The following is a 22,839-nucleotide window of genomic DNA, read 5'->3' on the forward strand; positions in this document are numbered from 1 at the left end:
CTGGAATCTTGGGGAGAATGTGGGGCAGGTCCTGGTGTGGAAATGTGCAGCCTGAAGGGGAGATGGACTGGAGGCCCGAGGCAACTCTCGGACCCTTCCCCAGTGGGACGAGGTTCTCAGGACAGAGGGGGCTCCAAAGGGCTGGACCTCGAGCCCTGGGGCTCCATCCAGGGGCTAGGGGTGGCGGAGAAGCGATCCCGAAGAGGGGTGGCCCAAGCTCTCGCAAGAGCGACCCCTGGGGGCCGCCATGTTGTTGATCTTTCCCGCCTTTGGAGGAGTTGGTCGCGAGCGGGAGGGGGAGAGAGGTTCGTGTCGGTGCTTCACGGGCGCGATTCGGGGCTTTTGGGAGCGAGACCAGGGAGGACGGAATTTCCACGTATCGCCCTTTGGGTCTGGGGCGGCCGGAGCTCGGAGGGGAACGGGCGGGGAGATGGTTGTGAGGTGGGGCCGGGGAAACGTGAGGGAGTTTGGGTCGGGGCCCGCGAGGCTGTGGGGGGGAGGGGGACCCACGAGGCTGAGGGGGGTCGGGGCCCGTGAGGCTGAGGGGGGTCGGGTCCCGCGACGCTGAGGGGGGGACCCATGAGGCTGAGGGGGGGGACCCGCGAGGCTGTGGGGGGGGACCCGCGAGGCTGAGGGGGGTCAGGGCCCACGAGGCTGAGGGGGGACAGGGACCCAGAAAGGTGAGGGGGCCTCATGGACCGGTGAGGATGAGGAGGGAGGGGGAACCAGAAGGGTGAGGGGGAACCAGAAGGGTGAGGGGGAACCAGAAGGGTGAGGGGGAACCAGAAGGGTGAGGGGGAACCAGAAGGGTGAGGGGGAACCAGAAGGGTGAGGGGGAACCAGAAGGGTGAGGGGGAACCAGAAGGGTGAGGGGGAACCAGAAGGGTGAGGGGGAACCAGAAGGGTGAGGGGGTTTGGGGACCTGTGAGGCTGAGAGGGGGGTCGGCGATCCTCGAGGCTGAGGGGGTTGTCGGGAACCCAGAAGAGTGAGGGGGAGCGGAGACACGTGAGGATGAGTGGGGAGGAGGGAGGGGGTCCAGAAGGGTGAGGGGGACCTGAGAGCCTGAGGCAGTCCTATGAAGCTCAGGGGGTTGAGGACCCAGAATGGTGAGGGGGTTTGGGAACTGCGATGGTGTGGAGGACCAGTGAGGGTGAGGGGTTCGGGGACCCTTGGATGGGAATGAGCGGGAAGTTTGTGATCGATGTGAGGGGGCTGGGGATGGGGACCTGCAAGTGGGACAGGTGGTCGGGGCCAATAATAGAAAGCTTCCACTTTTCCACAGGACTCTCTGTTCCTCAAGTAGATGCGGCAGTGATGTTCCCCCCACCCCATCCAGTGCCAGGATTCCAGGCATGGGGGTCGATGAGGGTTCAGGGATGCTATGAGGGCGGTCGACAGTCTGACCCGTTTGGGGACCTCGGAATGGATGAAGTTCTGGCAGAGGATGAGGTTTGTCTTCATTTTGGTGAGGCATTTGATAGGCTCCACAGACTCAGTCATAAGGCTTGGGATCTATGGATGTGTGGATTCAGAAATGGCTTAACTGCAGAAAGCATTTGGATATGGGCATGGATGGGAGGGGTATGAAGGGATATGAAATGGGTGCTGGTCAGTGGGTTGAGAAAATCAGTTCACCACAGACTGGAAGGTTTCTGTGCTGGAATGAGACGTCATTAACAATGACACCGACAGCCCAATCCTCTTTCTGCAAGTTCCGCTGCACACATTGGAAGACGGTCCTGTTTAAAATAATCCGAATACCCCTGGGCGTGGACCCACCGAAACCACAGTTTAGTTCCTCCACCTCAGATGGTGAAATCTACAGATTTTCCTTTAAAATATTGTTTACATTGTAAAACAATTTGAAAAGTGCATTAACATATATCATAATGTTCAATTCAAAAGGAAAAAAAATGAAAAAATCTTAATTCAAAGCCCTAGCACTAAGCAAGGTTCAAAGCAAACACACAGGAATAAAGTGCCAACATCCTGGAGATGGATTTATCAGTGGCTAAGGACCAGATTTGTTCTCGTCTCTAGCCGTGAACACACGAGGATGAGAGCAGTGTTTGAGGTGCTCCAGGCTGCGTGTTACAACGTGTAACCAGCCAGAAAGAATTCCGATCCATATCTCCACGTTTTTATTCCTGGGGCTGATGGCAAGGTTCAGACTGAAATAGCAGAGGATGAGAATCCAGGCAAAAGGACAGAAGCCCAGAGCAAAACAACAATTGGAGCACAAGGAGCCTCAAGACTCACACCCCCAGGTTCAGCAACAGCTGCTCCCCCTCCACCTTCAGACTCCTCAACAACAAACTCAATCAGGAACTCATTTCAGGACTCTTGCAGCCCTTTATTGATTTTCTTTGTTTTCAATTCTTTATCTTTCCAGGTTTCCACTGAACCGTTTATTTTTGCACGACCCATTCGTGGTAATTCGGCCGTGTCCGCAGGAAAAAGGGAATCTCAGGGTTGGATGTGATGTCGTGTATGTTCTCTGCCAATCAATGGGAAATCTCCAAATCTTCAATCTTGGTGCAAGAGCCCACGAGGTGCAAACCAACCATCTCCTGTCCAAGCTGCAGATTGCAAGGGCTGTAAAGTGCTGCCACCGCCTGTTCACACCGAGTACTGCATGCATGAAGCGAGAGGGAGCGAGGTGTAGGTATAATAGCACCACCTGGTGTCCGGGCTCGCGAACTACAGGATACATGATTTTTATTTTTCATGGGAGTGTTGGAGAATGAGAGGAGACTTGATTAAGGTTAACAAAATAGAGCAAGATGGATAATATGGAACTCCAATGAACAGGGAGGTCTCACCTGTGAAGGAGCATGTGTGAGATCTCCCAGTTCATTCTTGCTCGGGCAGTGGTGGCCAATTGCAAGACAGTGCCAATTAGGGGAAGAGAATATGCTGTTTCAGGTCATGGGTTTGAAACGGTTTCCCCAGTTGTGCCATTCAGACTCAAGAGAGCAGATGCTTGCAGACAGGAAGGAAACCTAGTTTTATTGTGGAGAATTGCTTGTTTTTCGGGGTGAAGGTTCTTTGTGGTCTGAGATTCCTAAATACTTTACAATGGAAGCAGCAATTTTCCTTGTGCCTGATTGCTACATAGTGGGTAAAATGTCTCAAATCCATCACTCAGCCAGTACTTTTGGTCATTGATTTGGAGAGAGAGTGATGGCTTGGCAATATTTATAGCATGGTGAATCCAAAGCTCTCAAAGTGACAGTGTGGAAGGAGTTTGTCTGGTCTTTGTGTTTTCTGCCACCCTTAAGAACATAAAAAGTGTCCGTGAATTGTGGTATTGGTGAGACACAAGCTTGTTTTGCCCTCTTTTTGTTCTGTATGTCTATAAAGTTTCAGTTTAGGGATAAAATGTCCAGACACTATTCTGTTCAAAAGTCTAGTAACCAAATCAGATTCTCCTGAGTTCTTGTCATGGATATTCCTCATGAAGCCTGTTTTGCAGCAGTCGTGTTGCCTTAGAGGTGCACATACAATTTTCAAAAATAATGAGTTTGAAACCAGAAAAAGATCAGGTCGTGCCCAAAGGTTCATCTGTGCTATTGAATTGATGCCCCCAGGACCAGAATGTGCACTTCCACCCGATGGTCTTGAGCTTCCCAAATCGCCAATGAACTTACGGCCCCCTTGAGCTGTGGAGTGTGGGAGGAAATCCACACAGACACCAAGAGGATGTAGAAACTTCTTGCAGTCAGTGCTGACTTGATCCTGGGGTGACTCGTGCTGGAGAGGTGGGACTACTGTCCTGCCTTCACCTTGTGATGGCTAATTTTTGTCTGTTGGTGGATGGAGGTCTGACATGATATTCCCTTGGCCTTGAGGGAAAGAAGAGTAGACATTGCAAGGGCTCTGACAGGAATATTTAAAACCTGTTTATCCACGGGTGAGGTGCCAGAGGAATGGATGTAATCTAATGTTCCTTTGTTTAAAAATGGCTTCAAAAGCCAAGCAGGTGAGCCTGACCGTGATAGGTTAATTATTGGAGGGTAATCAGAGAGTACCTCGAAAAGAATCTGTTCAAATAGCTGGCCTTGATCAACCATCGCATAGAATACAGGAGTCGGGCAGTGAGGTTGAGACTAGACAAGGTATTGGTGAGGCCCTGTTGAGAGTACTGTGTGCAGTTCTGGTCACCAAATGAGAGGAAAGCTATCAACAAAGTAGAGAGGGTGCAGAGAAGATTTACGTCAATGTAACCTGGATATCAGCAACTAGATTACAAAGAAAGATTGAGCAAATGAAGTCTTTATTCTTTGGATTGTAGATGGTTGAGAGGGGATTTGATCGAGGTCTTTAAAATTACTAGGAGGATAGAACGAGTTGATGTGGATAGACTTTTTTCATTGCAGGAAGCAGAGATTGAAACAGGAGGTATTGAGTTAAGAGGCAAAAGTTTGTAATTAACATGAGGGGGAACTTCTTTACTCAGAATGGTGGCTGAGTGGAGTGAGCTTCCGGGAGAAATAGTGGCGGCTGGGTCCATTTTGTCATTTCAGTGAAAATTGGAGGGGAGGGGAATGCAGATGGGTGGTACGAGAGGAGAGTATTTAGTTCAGTGCGGACAAGAAGGGCCAAATGACCTGTTTCTGTGCTGTAATTGTTATAGGGGTAAAATATGTGGCAGTAACTTGGAAGTCTGATGCGTATTTGGGAATGGGTCGATGGCCACACTTAAATAGGCCATTGTATCCCACTTGAAATAATTACATCGAATTCACGGAACAGATTTGAATTTCATAACATAACATAACAATTACAGCACCGAAACAGGCCATTAGACCCTTCTAGTCTGCACTGAACCAAACACCCCTCTCTAGTCCCACCTCCCTGCACAATGCCCATAACCCTCCATCTTCTTCTCATCCATATACCTGTCCAACCTTTTCTTAAATAATACAATTGACTCCGCCGCCACTATTTCTCCTGGAAGCTCATTCCACACGGCTACCACTCTCTGAGTAAAGAAGTTCCCCCTCATGTTACCTCTAAACCTCTGCCCCTTAATTCTTAACTCATGTTCTCTTGTTTTAATCTTTCCTCCTCTTAACGGAAATAGTCTATCCACATCCACTCTGTCTATCCGTTTCATAATCTTAAATACTTCTATCAAATCCCCTCTCAACCTTCTACGCTCCAAAGAATAAAGACCTAATCTGTCCAATCTCTCCCTATACTCTAGATGCTTTAACCCAGGTAACATTCTGGTAAACCTTCTCTGCACTCTCTCCACTCTGTTTATATCCTTCCTATAATTAGGCGACCAGAACTGCACACAGAACTCCAAATTAGGCCGCACCAACGTCTGATACAATCTCAACATCACCTCCCAACTCCTATATTCCATGCAATGATTGATAAAGGCCAGCATACTAAAAGCCTTCTTCACCACCCTATTCACGTGAGTTTCTACCTTCAGGGAACGATGTACCGTTACTCCTAAATCTTTCTGCTCTTCTGTATTCCTCAATGCTCTCCCATTTACCACGTATGTCCTATTCTGATTCTTCTTACCAAAATGAAGCACCTCACACTTATCAGCATTAAATTCCAACTGCCACACACTTATCAGCATTAAATTCCATCTGCCATTTTTCAGCCCACTTTTCTAAGCAGTCCAAATCCCTCTGCAATCCTTGAAAACCTTCTTTATTATCCACAATTCCACCTATCTTAGTATTGTCTGCATATTTACTAATCCAATTCACCACCCCATCATCTAGATCATTAATGTATATAACGAACAACAATGGGCCCAATACAGATCCTTGAGGCACACCACTGGTCACCGGCCTCCAACCTGACAGACAATTATCCACTACCACTCTCTGGCCTCTCCCTTTCAGCCAATGTTCAATCCATTTGACTATCTCAAAATTTATACCCAAAGACTGCACCTTCCTAACTAACCTTCCATGTGGTACCTTATCGAAGGCCTTACTGAAGTCTATATGGACAACATCCACTGCGCTACCCTCATCCATATTCCTAGTCACCTCTTCAAAAAATTCAATCAGATTGGTCAAACATGACCTTCCTCCCACAAATCCATGTTGAGTGCTCCTGATCTTTTGAAGATTTGGGATGTGTATTTACTAATTGTAGGAATTAAGTTTTAATCACCCAACACGAACTTTCTGACTCCTAAAACCAAGAAAAGCAAGATTTTATTTGAGAGTTTTGGTCAATTTTTATAAATACTATCTAGATGTTTTCTCTCTTTATTTTTTTCTATTGGGCAGCTGTGGGAGGGGTTACTTTTTAAATCACTATGTATTAATTTTATCTTATTTTCAAAGAAGAAATTTAAGTTTTTTAATGCATATGTTAAATTAAATGTAAAAATGTTACAAATAAGATAAATGATGAATTGTTTCAGGAACTGGTGATCTTCCACGAGTGCCGTTAACCCCAGGCAGCAGGAATGTGTGAACGAAACACAAAACTGGCCAGAACAACTGAGGAAACACGGGTAAAAGTGCCCAAAAAGGTGCTGATGCCATCTTGATTTTAATGTAGGTGACACCGAGGAATGCATTGGGAAGAGATGGTCTATGGACAGCCAATACGGACGCCTTGGGGAACAAAGCCCGCACCACCAGTAGGGATGGATAATGGTGGGTAATGAATAAGCAAATATTAGAGACAGCGAGAGAGAGACACACACATACCCAGACAGACACAGACACAGAGAGACAGATACACACACACACAGACACACACGCACACAGAGACACACAGAGAGACACACACAGAAACACACACAGACAGAGAGGGAGACACTGACAGCGAGAGAGAGACACAGATAGAGGCACACACAGACACACACAGACAGATAGACACACACAGACGGAGAGCGAGACACACACAGACAGAGACAGAGAGACACACATAGAGACAGAGAGAGATACACACATGACAGAGAGACAGACACACACACAGACAGACACACAGACAGACAGACACAGAGAGACACACATAGAGACAGAGACAGACACAGAGACACGCAGATACAGAGACACACACAGATACACAGACAGAGAGAGAGACACACACACATACAGACACAGAGACACTCATTGAGACACAGAGGGAGAGACAGAGAGAGAGACACACACAGACAGCGACACACACAAACAGACAGAGAGAGGCACCGAGAGAGAGACACACACATACCCAGACAAACACACACACAGACACAGACACAGAGAGACAGATACACAGACACACACACACATACAGAAACACACACAGACAGAGACAGAGACACACTGACAGCGAGAGAGACAGAGAGAGACACACACAGAGAGACACACACACACAGACACACACACTGAGACACACACACCGAGACACACACACAGACAGAGACACACAGACAGACACACACAGACAGAGAGACACACAGAGAGTGACACAAAGAGAGAGAGACACAGAGACACAGGCAAAGAGAGAGACACACAGACAGGGAGACACAGACAGGGAGACACAGACAGGGAGACACAGACAGAGAGACACAGATAGACACAGAGAGACACACAGACATAGAGAGTCACACACAGTCGTAGTGACACACACACACAGACAGACAGAGAGAGACCCCTTGGTTGTGCCCTTCACCTTCGCACTTAACTCCCTCATCTCTCCTGGCAGGATCTCATCACCTTTCCTACCCGTGGACCATGACATCTGTCTGCTCATCCTCCTTCCTGAGAATGGTGTGAACTCTACCGAGAAACACCACAGCAAAGAAGAGACCCTTCGGCCCTTCTCGTCCATGGTGAAATATCATTTTGCCAGTCTCATCGACCTGCACCCAGTCCCTAACCCTCCTGACTTCCCACATCCATGGATCTCTGCAATTGATTCTTAAAACGTAAGAGTTTGAATGTTAAATGGCAAACCATTGAGGAGTGTTGTCAAACAAAGGGATTGAGGAACTGTGGTACAGACCTGCCCGAAAGTGGAGTCCCATGTAGAGATGGGGTGGGGGGGGGGGGTTGGGGGGGGGGTGAAGAAAGCTTCTGGTATTTTGACCTTCAGAAATGAGAGGATTGAGTGCAGGAGGTGGGAGGCCACGAGGAAGTTGGACGAGGCATGGGTGAGGCCAACTTGGGAACATTGTGTGCCGTTTGGGTGGCCGGAGGAGAGGAAGGATAGGAATGAGACAGCGCGTCGAGGAGAGGGACAAGAAGGTGGTCTGGCTTTCGGGGTTTGAGTTCCAGGGGAAGGTTGGACAGGCTGGGACTTTATTCCCTGGAGCGTAGAAGATTGAGGAAGATTTGAAAATTGTGAGGGGGGATGGATCGTGTCCATGGGGACAGGCTGTTTCCAAGGAGAGTGGGAGAGATTCAAAGAGGAGGACATGGATTGAGATTGAAGGGGAATTTTTTTTCCCTCAGAGGGGGGTGGGAGCGTGGAATGAGCTTTGGGCCAAGGTGGTGGAGGTGGGATGGACTGGACTCTTGGGGGGGAATGTGGGGCAGGTCCTGGTGTGGAAATGTGCAGCCTGAAGGGGAGATGGACTGGAGGCCCGAGGCAGCTCTCGGCCCCTTCCCCAGTGGGACTGGGCTGGCGAAGAGATCCCGTGGAGGGGTGGCTCAAGCTCTCGCGAGAGCGACCGCTGGGGGCCGCCATGTTGTTGATCTTTCCCGCCTTCGGAGCAGTTGGTCGCGAGCGGGAGAGGTTCGTGTCGGTGCTTCACGGGCGGGAACCGGGGCATTTTGGGAGCGAGACCAGGGAGGAGGGAGTTTCCACGGGTCGCCCTTTGGGTCTGGGGCGGCCGGAGCTCGGAGGGGAACGGGCGGGGAGATGGTTGTGAGGTGGGGCCGGGGAACCGTGAGGGAGTTTGGGTCGGGGTGACATTAGGGTGTGTGGTAGTCGGGGCCCGCGAGTCTGAGGGGGGGGGGGTCGGGGCCCGCGAGGCTGAGGGGGGGGTCGGGGCCCGCGAGGCTGAGGGGGGTTCGGGGCCCGCGAGGCTGAGGGGGGGGTCGGGGCCCGCGAGGCTGAGGGGGGGGGGGTCGGGGCCCGCGAGGCTGAGGGGGGGGTCGGGGCCCGCGAGGCTGAGGGGGGTTCGGGGCCCGCGAGGCTGAGGGGGGGGTCGGGGCCCGCGAGGCTGAGGGGGGGGTCGGGGCCCGCGAGGCTGAGGGGGGGTCGGGGCCCGCGAGGCTGGGGGGGGGGTCGGGGCCCGCGAGGCTGAGGGGGGGTCGGGGCCCGCGAGGCTGAGGGGGGGGTCGGGGTCCGCGAGGCTGAGGGGGGGGTCGGGGTCCGCGAGGCTGAGGGGGGGTCGGGGCCCGCGAGGCTGAGGGGGGGTCGGGGCCCGCGAGGCTGAGGGGGGGTCGGGGTCCGCGAGGCTGAGGGGGGGTCGGGGCCCGCGAGGCTGAGGGGGGGGTCGGGATCCGCGAGGCTGAGGGGGGGGTCGGGGTCCGCGAGGCTGAGGGGGGGTCGGGGCCCGCGAGGCTGAGGGGGGGGGTCGGGGTCCGTGAGGCTGAGGGGGGGGTCGGGATCCGCGAGGCTGAGGGGGGGGGTCGGGGTCCGTGAGGCTGAGGGGGGGTCGGGGCCCGCGAGGCTGAGGGGGGGTCGGGGCCCGCGAGGCTGAGGGGGGGTCGGGGCCCGCGAGGCTGGGGGGGGGTCGGGGCCCGCGAGGCTGAGGGGGGGTCGGGGCCCGCGAGGCTGAGGGGGGGGGTCGGGGTCCGTGAGGCTGAGGGGGGGGTCGGGATCCGCGAGGCTGAGGGGGGGTCGGGGCCCGCGAGGCTGAGGGGGGGTCGGGGCCCGCGAGGCTGAGGGGGGGTCGGGGCCCGCGAGGCTGGGGGGGGGTCGGGGCCCGCGAGTCTGAGGGGGGGGGGGTCGGGGCCCGCGAGGCTGAGGGGGGGGTCTGGGCCCGCGAGGCTGAGGGGGGTTCGGGGCCCGCGAGGCTGAGGGGGGGGTCGGGGCCCGCGAGGCTGAGGGGGGGGTCGGGGCCCGCGAGGCTGAGGGGGGGTCGGGGCCCGCGAGGCTGGGGGGGGGGTCGGGGCCCGCGAGGCTGAGGGGGGGTCGGGGCCCGCGAGGCTGAGGGGGGGGTCGGGGTCCGCGAGGCTGAGGGGGGGGTCGGGGTCCGCGAGGCTGAGGGGGGGTCGGGGCCCGCGAGGCTGAGGGGGGGTCGGGGCCCGCGAGGCTGAGGGGGGGTCGGGGTCCGCGAGGCTGAGGGGGGGTCGGGGCCCGCGAGGCTGAGGGGGGGGTCGGGATCCGCGAGGCTGAGGGGGGGGTCGGGGTCCGCGAGGCTGAGGGGGGGTCGGGGCCCGCGAGGCTGAGGGGGGGGGTCGGGGTCCGTGAGGCTGAGGGGGGGGTCGGGATCCGCGAGGCTGAGGGGGGGTCGGGGCCCGCGAGGCTGAGGGGGGGTCGGGGCCCGCGAGGCTGGGGGGGGGTCGGGGCCCGCGAGGCTGAGGGGGGGTCGGGGCCCGCGAGGCTGAGGGGGGGGGTCGGGGTCCGTGAGGCTGAGGGGGGGGTCGGGATCCGCGAGGCTGAGGGGGGGTCGGGGCCCGCGAGGCTGAGGGGGGGTCGGGGCCCGCGAGGCTGAGGGGGGGTCGGGGCCCGCGAGGCTGGGGGGGGGTCGGGGTCCGTGAGGCTGAGGGGGGGGTCGGGGTCCGCGAGGCTGAGGGGGGGTCGGGGCCCGCGAGGCTGAGGGGGGGTCGGGGCCCGCGAGGCTGGGGGGGGGGTCGGGGCCCGCGAGGCTGAGGGGGGGTCGGGGCCCGCGAGGCTGAAGGGGGGGTCGGGGCCCGCGAGGCTGAGGGGGGGTCGGGGCCCGCGAGGCTGAGGGGGGGTCGGGGCCCGCGAGGCTGAGGGGGGGGGGTCGGGGTCCGCGAGGCTGAGGGGGGGGAGGGGAATGGTGAGGCTGCTGGGGGAGGGGACGAGGACCCAGAAGGGGGAGCGGATTAGGACCCAGAAGGGGGAGCGGATTAGGACCCAGAAGGGGGAGCGGATTAGGACCCAGAAGGGGGAGCGGATTAGGACCCAGAAGGGGGAGCGGATTAGGACCCAGAAGGGGGAGCGGATTAGGACCCAGAAGGGGGAGGGATACCCAAGATGCTGAGGGGGGACGGGGACCCAGAAGGCTGAGGGGGGACGGGGACCCAGAAGGCTGAGGGGGGACGGGGACCCAGAAGGCTGAGGGGGACGGGGACCCAGAAGGCTGAGGGGGGACGGGGACCCAGAAGGCTGAGGGGGGACGGGGACCCAGAAGGCTGAGGGGGGACGGGGACCCAGAAGGCTGAGGGGGGACGGGGACCCAGAAGGCTGAGGGGGGACGGGGACCCAGAAGGCTGAGTGGGGACGGGGACCCAGAAGGCTGAGGGGGGACGGGGACCCAGAAGGCTGATGGTTGACCCGCGAGGCTGAAGGTGGGGGTGGGAACCCGAGTGGTTGAGGGGATCCGTGTGGTTGAGGTGATCGGGGAACTGCGAGTGTGAGGTGGACCCGTGAGGGTGAGGGAGTCCCGGACCCATGGATGGGAATGAGCAGGAAGGTGTGCTGGTCAGTGGGATGAGAATATCAGTTCACCACAGACTGAAAGCTTTCAGTTCTGTAATGAGACGTCATTAACTATGACACCGACAGACCAACCCTCTTTCTCCCAGTTTCACTGCAGACATTGGAAGACGGTCCTGTTTAAAATAATCCAAATACCCCTGGGCGCGGACCCGCCGAAGCCACAGATTAGTTCCTGCATCTCAGATGGTGAAGTCTTCAGATTTTTCTTTAAAATTTTGTTTACATTGTAAAACAATTTGGAAAGTGCGTTAACATATATTGTAATGTTCAATTCAAAAGGAAAAACTAATGGAAAAATCTTAATTCAAACACCTAGCACTAAGCAAGGTTAAAAAAAACATACAGGAATAAAGTGCCAACATCCTGGAGATGGATTTCACAGTGACTAAGGACAAGATTTGTTCTTGTCTCTAGCTGTGCACACACGAGGATGAGAGCAGTGTTTGAGATGCTCCAGCCAGAAAAAATTCCGATCCATATCCCCATGGTTTTATTCCTCGGGCTGACGGCAAGGTTCAGACTGAAATAGCAGAGGATGAGAATCCAGGCAAAAGGACGGAAGCCCAGACCAAGCAACAATTTGAGCAGAAGGATTTAGTTCCACCGGTAGAGAGAGAGAGAGAGAGAGAGTGGAAGGACACTGTCAGAATGCCCATAGGATTTAACCTGTTTAAAAGCAGGTGACACAAATCTGTGCAGAGGGCCACAATTTAAAGGCGATTGCAGATGTTTGATTGGGAAGCTGCAGGAATTCAGCCCATCAGAATGAAGTAAATGCAATATCCAGACAGAGAAACCTTGGGCTTTTCTCTGGAGTGATGCAGAAAGCTCATAGAGTGAATGGATTTGTGGCAGAGCTTGGTGGAGGAGCAGGCAGTGCTGAGGAAACACAAGGCTGCTGAAGGACTTGTAGAAAGAGAACGTGCAGAAGTCTGCGGTTGCCTGGAGCGCATGGCCGGGCAGGATGGTGGAGTCTGGAATAATAGGGACCGTTAACATTTAGACAGGCACATTGATGCAAGAAAAATAGTGGGTTTACGGGTGTGAGGGGTGAAAGGTTCAGTTTGTAGTAGGTTTGAGCTGTTGTCTTGTGACACCAATACCCCTGAGCAAAAAGCTCTGCAAAAGTATGGACACCGCCCAGGACATCTCAGGTAAAAACCCTTCACCATTGAGAACATTTGCAGGGAACGCTGCTGTCAGAGAGCAGCAGCAATCAAGGATCCACATCTCCCGCTCTGTTCTCACTGCTCCCATCAGGAAAGAGGTATAGCCAGGTTCAGGAACATCTGCAACCCCTTCACTACGAGACTCAACACACATTCAGGGACTCATTTAAAGACTCTTCCTTTTGCACTTTGAATTTTTTCTCTCTCTATTGCAGTTTGTTTTCATATCCACATTTTCAGAGATTACAAGTAGATGAGTCCAGTTGGGGAAACTTGGTTTTGGTTTATATAATGGTTACTTTTATCCCCTTTTATTGTTCATTTATATTAGTGTCTGGGCCCCTATGTGGTCCAGGTACAGCTGACAGACCTTTACCAAAGGGTCACGTTTATGTGATTTTTTTTTTCCGTAGGTAACAGCAGTTCATTATCGGACATCCAGTTGATCGTGATACATCTTTTCGCGAAGGCCAGTGCTATTTTTATAAATGAGATTAGATATTTGGTTAAGTTGTCGCTTGTTTCCATGAAGATATTGCTCCAGGTCTCATGTGGAGGCCACTCCTGTGATCGTGGTTAATTTTTCTGTGCTTTCTTGCCAAAATGGCCTCACTTTCATGCATGACCACGTAGAAAAGTTTAATGAAGCTCATCATCCCATTGGCCTTCATAACTATCCTATCAACCTGAGCGGCAACCTTGAGGGATGTTTGGATTTGAACCCCAAAGTCCCTCTGTTTATCCTCACTCATGTAACCGACTGGTAACCTTGTACCCAGCCTTCTGGTTTGTCCTTCCAAAATGCATCACCTCACACTTACCTGGATTGAAATCAATCTGCAACTTTTCTGCCCAAATCTGCATCCTGTCTGTATCCTCTTGTATCCTTCGACAACCTTCAGCTTCATCCACAACTCCTCCAATCTTCACATCATCTGCAGACTTACTGACCCATCTTCTGCCTCTCCATCCAGGTCATTTATAAAAATCACCAAGTGCAGGGGTCCCAGAACAGATCTTTGTGGCACTCCACTGCTCTCTGCTTTCTTCCAACAAGACAATTTTTTTTACCCACAGCCAAAGATACCCTGATCCTTTGCCAAATTACTTTCTGATGAGTCTCGTCAAATTCTTGCTAAAATCCATGTAGACCACATCTACCACACAACCCTCATTCATTTCCTTTGTTACCCCCCTCAAATAAAACTCATTTAGACTTATGAGGCATGACCTTCCCATCACAAAGCCATGCTGACTGTCCTTGAGAAGTCTGTACTTCTGCAAATGCTCATAGATCCTATAATTATAGGATCATTCCCAAGATTCTCCCCATTACCTTTTCTAAACAAGGCAACTGCATTTGATGGTTTGTGCTGGATTTTGGGGGCAGGGGGCTGGGTGTTTGTGGGCAAGGGCTGGGTTTGGGTGCTGTAGGGGACTCAGGGAATTCTCTTTTCCTCTTGACTGCAAGGAACACTATGTCTAACTTCCTGCTAATGTGACCCTGTCTGCTTTATGTCTGAATGAAGTGAATTTTGTGTAATATTGCACTTTATACCATGACAATCAATTGAATTTTGATCTTGGCATGTTTGGAAGAATGTTCTTAGTGACAGTGACCCAGGTTCAATCTCTCACCATGTAAGGGTTTTGAGTGTTTTTTTTTTCTCACTCTTGTTGAAGTCAAGTTCCTGTCAAGGTACAAAAAGGTACAGTAACAAACCACAAACTCTAAAACACAGTCTTTATTGAGTCATGCCAGCAAGAATGAGGGGTACCAGTGGTGGGTGAACAGACTCACCTCACTATTAATGTTTGAACGGGAGTTAAAGAACACAGTCACATGGTAGAGCTTTTAAGACATTTTCCTGCCAACAAATTGGATAACATTTCTTGGAAGCTATTGGTACAGCTTCTGCTTTACATTTTGCACATCCTCTTCCTCAAGACATAGAAAGGATTTGTTGTTGGCAATTTAATCTCATGTGCCCGTTAAAATTAAGAACATCCTTCTGGTCTACAAAATTTCAACAGAAATCTGGAAGGGTTGCTCACAGTACACATTGGTAATCATTCTCTGCCTGTCTGATTTCTGGTTTCCAATTTACATATGTAAATGTCTAGTTTCTTAGTAATTTTAAATTCTTGAAGTTGACAATGGTGGCTAACAGTTCAAAGCAGAAACTGCCATTCTGGGACTGAGTGGTGCTGAAGGCTTCTTGCAGCCTTTGGATCAGGCCTGATGAGCCTCCTTCAGGTGGCCAGAATACCACCGATGTAAAGTCACATATTCAACCCGAATGCTGCTGTATGGAGGCCATGTGAAAGAGCCTGATGCGGCTCGGAGGAGTACTTACCAATCTTCCTTCGGGAGGTATAATCTCTGTGTCTGAGCAATTCCCCCGAGGAACCTGAATGCAGCCGCCTGATGATAATCAGCCAGGGACCCAAATCCCCGCACCTGACAGCCCCCCTCCTCATGCCCGACAACCCACCCTTCCCGCGTCCGACAGCCCCATTCACCTCACCCGAGAGCCCCCATCACCGCGCCCGACACCACCCATCACTGCTGCCTGGCAGCCTCCTCTGCCCCAACATCCTTAGCTAGCCACACCTGCCCTGATGTCCCGCGCTGACAGGAACTGGAGTGCACTCTGAGGCGCCTCTCCTGCAGCTGTCCCTTTCAGGCTGCCACCTGAAAGAACTTTCCACAGGGCTGTTTCCGCTTCTGCAGACTGATTCTTGATGTAGAATGCACCTGAAAGTGGCTCCATCTGTAGTCAATTCGCACTATTGTTTTAGAGATGAGGGAGGCATTAGGATATGAGACTCAAGTCGAGGAGTTGAAAATTGATTCCTGTCTGAAATGTCCTTGGTCACTCTCTCTCCTAGCTTCCTGGCAAAATCTGTGTGATGGTGTCTTCATCACAATTATCAGAACAAGATCCAGCTAATATTCTGCACCCTTCATCAAATTGGAAAGTGAATGGGGGGATTTGTGTGGTCAGGGCTTAATATGACACAGAATGATGCAGGTCTGTATGGATTCAGTTGAAATGAGAGGGCAGATAACCTTTAACTTATCCCTGATCCCCCAACAAACCCACACCTTACCCCCAACCTTCAATACCTGACACTCCCCCAATACTAATCCCCCAAATGGCACAAGGTTGAACTGTGTCCTTTCAGGGTGAGAGGCAGAAGAGTGGCCTTTGTTCTGTACAAGGGCCAACAGATGCCAAGGACCGATCACCTCAAGGAGTGAACGAGGATTTAGAATAGGTTTTCCCCAACACAGAATAAAGTAGGAGCAGGAGGCTGTTTCTCCCCGTGAACCCATTCTGCCTTTAGGTGAAGGACCACCAGAATGAGGAATAAAGAATGAAGCTGGAGGAACTCAGCAGGTTAGGCAGTGTCCATGGAGAGAGATGGTCAGTTAATGATTCAGGTCCGTACACAGACTGAAGCGAGAAGGGGAGCTGGCACAAAATTGGGAGGGCCCAGTGCCTCGGAAGCCACAGAGGATCACAAGACCACCCGACAGGCTGAACCTGTGATGGACACTATGAACTATGTATGTCATAAAGTACAGTATGTGCTCTGTGTCGCCACATCATCTCGTTGGGTTTTATCTCAAAGAAGTGGTGAAAGGCTTTTATATAGATGTATGGACTGGCCAGTCCATATCTACCTGACCTCCAACCTCTCCCTTAGCTCCACCCTGGATTTCCCGGACTTGCCCCCTCTTGCTTCTGTTCATGGAACCTGGCCCAGTTGTGTATCAGTAATGCTCAGGTTTTTGGTCATTGAAGGTGTTTAATCACTCCATCCTATTTGACGTGATTATTGTGTGCACCACAATGCTGATCCCAAAGGCTTTGGGCAATGTGTACACCTGGTGTAACTGTGCCCAAAATGTCTGGGCTGCACACGTAGATGAGGAATCAAACTCCCACTTTGAGTTGACTCAGAGAATTAATGAAGAACACAGAGTTTCACCAAACCACACCCCAACTCTCTTTAGTTCTTATATGCAAGATTCTTTGCACAAAACAGAGAGAATTATTGATCGTATTTACACCAGCTTGACTTCAAGTCACAAGATGGTCTCGTGAGCCATTTACTTGAATGATGGCTCGCGTGGCAGCACCCACTCCTGGCGACTGTGGGTCACTCTGATTAGGGCGTCCGAGCAATGCCAGCATAAATGTTGCCAATATTTAGGGGAAGTGTTCCCCAGTTAAGGAATGGTTGTGGTGTTTTGGAGAATTTGTGTACAATGGTTGTTTTGGGAGAAGTGGAGGTTCTAATAAACAAAAACTGAAGGTTGTGTTTTGAAGGAAAGTATAGAGTGTTTTGTTTAAAAAAAGACAAAAGTTGTATTTTTCAAACTATGTCCTGTTTTTGGGTCAAAACTGACATCTTTGCTGTGCAAAAATGTGTGCAATTTACATTTCAAAAGCCAAAACTGTGATTTACAAATTGGGGTTGAAAAAAACATCTGTGCTTTGTAAAATATGAGACAATAAGATACAGGAGCAGAAGTAGGCCATTTGGCCCATTGTGTCCATTCCATCATGAACTGATCTATTCTCCCACTCACCTTTAATACCTTGACTATTCAGATATGTCACGGAGTTGTGTTAACCTTTAATATTAATTTAATATTTCTCATATATAAAAATGTCTTAGTAAAGTAAATCACAGAGGTAAAATATTGTACCTGTATTCTTGATCAGTTAGCTTTGATGTTTCAGGGGCACAAGGACAAAGCATTAGCATTTTAAACACACATTGTTCTTGGAGAAGGTGAAAAGGATTTATGATGTTCTTGAGATATTGAAAACAATAGGTGTTAGTTCAGAAGCACCTGTACAAATGCAGGCCATTTTAGTTCTGAGGAAAGCAGACTTCTCAGAGGCATAAATGGATTTAAATGCTTTTTAGCACATTCTTGTCAAAAGGTCCTTTAGTCCCAAACATAATTAAAAAGGTTGTTAGTTCATAGCATATTTTGGGCTTGTCCTTGCGATTTGGAGTTTTGGGATCTGAAATCTTTGGAGTTTTTGTGATTTATTAGTAAACTCATTAAAAGGCTTATTTTGTGTGTGTATGGTTCAAGTACAGCGATGGATTTTGGTCTATGTTTGGCAACTCCAATCTGTGTCGATTTGAAAGTGGAAACTTTGTCAGTTTCTGCAGAATGTGAATGTTTTAAACCCCAATATGAAGTGAGATTCTGCACAAAGTACAGATGAGTGTGTTTTGGAAACAAAACTTAAGTGTGGGCCAAGTGAACTTGTCCAAATAGAAATTAAAAATGTGTTTGGAATCACTAAACTTTTCAGATCTGAAAAAGGAGGAGTTGTTGCTTATTGCTAAGGAGATGAAACTTCTGGAGGTTAAAAGTTGAACAACGGAAGTTGGCAGTTATGTTGAAAACCTTGGTCAGTGAAGAAGATATTGGACAATTGATTTCAAGAAAGCTTGAGAGATTCAGCAGCTGAAAGAAACAAGCTGTCAGGTACAGAAGCAAACTAATTAAGAGATCAAAGAGTCAAGCTGTGAATCACCAGTCATTTTAAATATTTTCTTCAGTCAGAATTCTGATTCTGATTTTAAATTTGAAAGTTGTGACAGTGAAGGCAGTGATGTCTAAAATGATTTAAAAGTTTGTGACAGTGAGCAGCAGTTGGAAAAAGGATTTTTCAGAACTTCGAGGAAAATTGATAGAAAAACAAAATGGAGATGGATAGAAACCATTCTCTGGTGAAGGAATTAAAAAGGGCCAGTTGGATATTATTTCAAAGGAGGTTTATTGATGAGAAAATATAATGCGATATTGGCTAATGAAGAATGGGCAGAGGTTCATTGGGTTATAGATCCTACAGCCTATAGAGATGAGATTTTGAACATGGCTCATAAAACACATTTGGGTGGGCACCTTTGGGTAAAGGAAATGATGAAACAATTCTACTGACCTAATTTGGAAAAGGATGGAAAGAGATTTTGTAAGACTTGTCACACTTGTCAAGTTGCAAAGAATTTTCTATTCTTTTGATCCCTTTTTTCTCCCATTCTCGAAAGGAAAGGTGATCTATTGTAAAAGGGATTAGCTGATTTTGCATCAGTATTAGTTTTGGTAGTTGGTAATTTGTTTTATTCCTTTCTACATGAATCTTCTTCCAAATATTGAGCAGATGATGTAATACTGGAGAATTTCTACGTTGTACCAATTTTTCATCCCATTTATATAATATATGTTCGGGTATCTTCTCCCATATTTTATCTAGTTCTAATCTAGTCCAATCTGGCTTTTCCCTTGTTTGATAAAAATCTGATAGGTATCTTAATTGTGCGGCTCTATAATAATTTTTAAAGTTTGGCAGTTGTAAGCCTCCTTGTTTATACCATTCTGTTAATTTATCTAGTGCTATCCTCGGTTTCCCCCCTTTCCATAAAAATTTCCTTATTATTTTCTTTAACTCCTTTAAGAATTTCTCCGTCAAGTGTATTGGCAATGGCTGAAATAGGTATTGTATCCTTGGGAAAATGTTCATTTTAATACAGTTTATCCTTCCTATTAGTGTTAGTGGTAAGTCTTTCCAATGCTCTAAGTCATCCTGTAATTTTTTCATTAGTGGATAATAATTGAGTTTATATAGATGGCCGAGGGTTTTTTTTATTTGTATACCTAGGTATCGTATTGCTTGCATTTGCCATCTGAATGGTGATTCTTTCTTAAATTTTGAGAAATCCGCATTATTCATTGGCATTGCTTCACTTTTATTTGCGTTAATGTTGTATCCCGACACTTCTCCATATTCCTTCAATTTCTTGTGTAATTCTTTTATTGATACTTCTGGTTCTGTTACGTATACTATAACTTCATCTGCAAATAAACTGATTTCATATTCCTTGTCTTTTATTTTTATCCTTTTTATTTTATTTTCTGTTCTTATCAATTCTGCTAGTGGTTCTATGGCTAACGCGAACAATAAGGGTGATAGTGGGCATCCCTGCCTTGTTGATCTGCTTAAGTTAAATTGCTTTGATATATATCCATTTACTGCCACTTTCGCCAATGGCCCCTTATATTAATCCAATTAATATATTTCTCTGGTAAACTGAATTTTTGTAGTACTTTGAATAAATAATTCCATTCTACTCTGTCAAAGGCCTTCTCTGCGTCTAAAGCAACCGCTACTGATGGAGCTTTATTTCCTTCTTCTGCATGAATTAAGTTAATAAATTTACAAATATTGTCTGTTCATCTTTTTTTAATAAATCCAGTTTGGTCTAGATTTACTATTTTTGGTAAATAGTCAGCTAATCTGTTTGCTAATAGTTTAGCTATTATCTTATAATCTGTGTTAAGTAATTATATTGGTCTATATGACGCTGGTGCGAGTGGATCTTTCCCTGTCTTTGGTATTACTGTAATTATTCCTGTTTTGCATGAATCTGGTAAGCTTTGTGTTTTATCAATCTGGTTGATTACTTCCAGGAGGGGAGGAATTAATAAATCTTTAAATGTTTTATAGAATTCTATTGTTCCTTTTTATTACTGTATCTGGGCCCCTTTTGTGGTCCAGGTATGGCTGACAGACCTTTACCAAAGGGTAATGTTTATGTGATTTTTTTCCATAGGTAACAGTTGTTCATTTCCACAGCCCAGCGTGCTATAAGTAGAGGGGAGTCGGACATCGTGATCCATTCTTTCGCTAAGGCCAGTGCTATTTTTATAAATATGATTGGATATTTGGTCACGTTGTCATTTGTTTCCATAAAATTACCATGTAGATATTGCTCGAGGATGCACGTGGAGGCCATTCCTGTGATCGTAGTAATTTTCTGCGCTTTCTTACCAAAATGACCTCATTTTGATGCACGACCACGTAGAAAAGTTAATGAAGCTCAGCATCCCATTGGCCTTCATGACGATCCTATAACTAACCTGTGCGGCAACAACGTTGAGGGATGTTTGGATTTGAACCCCAAAGTCCCTCTGTTTATCCACACCTTCAAGTAATTGACTATTGACCCTGTACCAGCCTTCTCTTTCCCTACCTCATTTTTAACACCTCTGTTTCCACCCCTCCATTTCCCCAACTCTGTTTCTACCCCTCTTTCTGCTTCTCTTTTTCAACCAGTATAATTCCACACCTCTGTTTCTCCACCTTAGATTCCACCCATCTCTTATCACTCCTCTTTTTCCACCACACTCTTTCCCCACCTTTTTCACCACCTCTCCTACTCCTCTGTTTCCCTACCTTGAATTCTCCACCTATCTTTCATCCATTCTTCTTCCAACCATCTGTTCCAATGCCTCTGTTTCCCTGCCTGTTTCGCCGCTGCCGTTTCCCCGCCTCTGTATATCTGCCTCTGTTTCCCCCCTCTGTTTCCCCGCCTCTGATTCCCCACCTCTGATTCTCCTCCTCCGATTCCCTGACTCTGATTACCTGCCTCTCTTGCACTGCCTCTGAGTCCCCGCGCCTATGTAACCACCTCTGTTTCTCTGCCGCCGATTCCCCGCCACTAATTCCCCACCTCTTTTTACCCGCCTCAGATTCCTCACCTCTGATTCCCTGCCTCTGTCTCTCCGCCTCTCTTTTGCCTCCACTCTTTCCGCACCTCTCTTTCCCTCCCTCAATTTCAACAACTCTGTTTAATCTGTTTTGAGTCCCCACCTCATTTTGAACACCTCAGTTCAAACCACTACGTTTTGACCCATCTGTTTCCCAGCCTCTGTTTCCCCTCCACTCTTTCCGCTCCTCTCTTTCCGTGCCTCTCTTTCCCTCCCACAATTTCAACAACTCTGTTTCCTCTGTTCTGTGCCCCTTCCTCATTTTCAACACATAGGTTCCAACCACTATGTTTCGCCCATCTGCTCACCCGCCTCTGTTTAACTGCCTATGTACACCCGGCTGTTTGCCCGCCTCTGTTTGCCCGCCTCTGTTTGCCCGCCTCTGTTTCCCCGCCTCTGATTCCCCGCCTCTGATTCCCCGCCTCTGATTCCCCGCCTCTGATTCCCCGCCTCTGAATCCCCACCTCCAATTCCCTGCCTCTGAGTCCCCACCTCTCTTTCCGTGCTTCTCTTTCCCTCCCTCAATTTCAACAACTCTGTTTCATCTGTTCTGTGTCCCTCATTTTCAACACATAAGTTCCAACCACTATGTTTCGCCCATCGCTTTCCCCGCGTGTGTTTATCCGCCTATGTTTACCCGCCTCTGATTCCCCACCTCTGATTCCCCGCCTCTGATTCCCCGCCTCTGATTCCCCACCTCTGATTCCCCGCCTCTGATTCCCCGCCTCTGATTCCCCGCCTCTGATTCCCCGCCTCTGATTCCCCGCCTCTGAATCCCCGCCTCTGAATCCTCGACTCCAATTCCCTGCCTCTGAGTCCCCACCTCTCTTTCCCCTCCTCTCTTTCCGTGCTTCTCTTTCCCTCCCTCAATTTCAACAACTCTGTTTCATCTGTTCTGTGTCCCTCATTTTCAACACATAAGTTCCAACCACTATGTTTCGCCCATCGCTTTCCCCGCGTCTGTTTATCCGCCTATGTTTACCCGCCTCTGTTTACCCGCCTGTTTCCCCGCCTCTGATTCCCCACCTCTGATTCCCCGCCTCTGATTCCCCGCCTCAGATTCCCCGCCTCTGATTCCCCGCCTCTGATTCCCCGCCTCTGATTCCCCACCTCTGATTCCCGGCCTCTGATTCCCAGCCTCTCTTTCCCCACATCTCTTTCCCCGCCTCGGAATCCCCGACTCGGATTACCAGCATCTGATACCCCGCCTCTCTTTCCCTGCCTCTATTTCTGTGCCTCTTCCTCTGCCTCTCTTTCCCCGCCTCTGTTTACCCACCTGATTCCCTGCCTCTGATTCCCCGCCTCTGATTCCCCGCCTCTGATTCCCCGCCTCTGATTCCCCGCCTCTGATTCCCCGCCTCTGATTCCCCGCCTCTGATTCCCCGCCTCTGATTCCCCGCCTCTGATTCCCCGCCTCTGATTCCCCGCCTCTGATTCCCCGCCTCTGATTCCCCGCCTCTGATTCCCCGCCTCTGATTCCCCGCCTCTGATTCCCCGCCTCTGATTCCCCGCCTCTGATTCCCCGCCTC

At 49.8% G+C, this 22,839-nt stretch overlaps 1 long non-coding RNA gene across 1 annotated transcript; it reads left to right on the forward strand.

Annotated features, from left to right (window-relative positions):
* Positions 1–8,792: 8,792 nt before the first annotated feature.
* LOC138750084 (uncharacterized) lies at positions 8,793–20,474 on the forward strand. Its single transcript, XR_011349062.1, has 4 exons — positions 8,793–8,850; positions 11,641–11,740; positions 13,137–13,192; positions 20,374–20,474. It is a non-coding gene; the product is annotated as an uncharacterized lncRNA (long non-coding RNA).
* The last annotated feature ends 2,365 nt before the right edge of the window (positions 20,475–22,839 follow it).

Source organism: Narcine bancroftii (genome assembly GCF_036971445.1).
Source record: "Narcine bancroftii isolate sNarBan1 chromosome 2 unlocalized genomic scaffold, sNarBan1.hap1 SUPER_2_unloc_2, whole genome shotgun sequence".
NCBI classification, from domain to species: domain Eukaryota; kingdom Metazoa; phylum Chordata; class Chondrichthyes; order Torpediniformes; family Narcinidae; genus Narcine; species Narcine bancroftii.